The sequence below is a fragment of the Neopelma chrysocephalum genome, unplaced genomic scaffold (genome assembly GCF_003984885.1).
Source record: "Neopelma chrysocephalum unplaced genomic scaffold, ASM398488v2 Primary Assembly neopelma1_80076, whole genome shotgun sequence".
Lineage (NCBI taxonomy): Eukaryota > Metazoa > Chordata > Aves > Passeriformes > Pipridae > Neopelma > Neopelma chrysocephalum.
Genome location: NW_020911520.1, coordinates 248 through 911, shown reverse-complemented (window position 1 = coordinate 911; position 664 = coordinate 248). Strand labels below are relative to the sequence as shown.

The 664-nt window shown below is 63.4% G+C and overlaps 1 long non-coding RNA gene across 1 annotated transcript; it reads right to left on the bottom strand.

Moving 5' to 3' along the window:
* Window positions 1-398, bottom strand: LOC113979425. The gene is made up of 3 exons (XR_003537863.1): window positions 350-398; window positions 196-231; window positions 1-56 (listed from the first exon to the last, which is right to left on the bottom strand). It is a non-coding gene; the product is annotated as an uncharacterized LOC113979425 (long non-coding RNA).
* Between the last annotated feature and the right edge of the window lie 266 nt (window positions 399-664).

Sequence of the window (664 nt, the reverse complement as noted above, 5' to 3'; positions counted from 1 at the left end):
AGAGAGGCAGCCGAGCGTCACTGGCGCAGCTGCTCCACCTGGTCAGCCACGGGGGGCTGCGGACAAAGGCAGGGTTAGAGACACACTGGGGTGGACTGGGACACACTGGGGTGGACTGGGACACACTGGGATGCTGGGGAGGGTCGTGGCTATGAGAGGGGAGGGTCTGGGCCCAGCAGAACTCGGGGTACCCACCTCAGACCTCTTCACTCGATGGACATCCATGCCTCCCTGGAGAGAGAACGTGAGGTGTCACTGGTCATTGGGGTGTTCCCAGGCCCAGAAGGGATGTGGGGACTACATTTCCCCCCATTTCCCATATTGGGGGCATCCCAACTCCAGGACTTACCCCAACACATCCACCTCCTCCTTGTCCTGCGATCGGCTGGGGAAGCACAGCAAAGGTTTAAGCAGGATTGGCCCCTGTGGGGCTGGGGGAGGGACACGGGTGTCCCCAGCCCCCCCAGCCCATGGTTGGCCCAGTCTGAGGGGGAAAATCCCTTCTGCTCCCCCCAACCCCACTCCATCCAGTTTCCCCCGGGATCCCTGTTCCTGCAGGGCCCAGGGTGGGGATGGAGACAGGGAGAGCCAGGGGAATTCAGAGCCTGCAGGGAGGGGAGGGGGGGCAGGAGGAGGGGGCCCAAAGATCGAGAAGTTGGGGGAG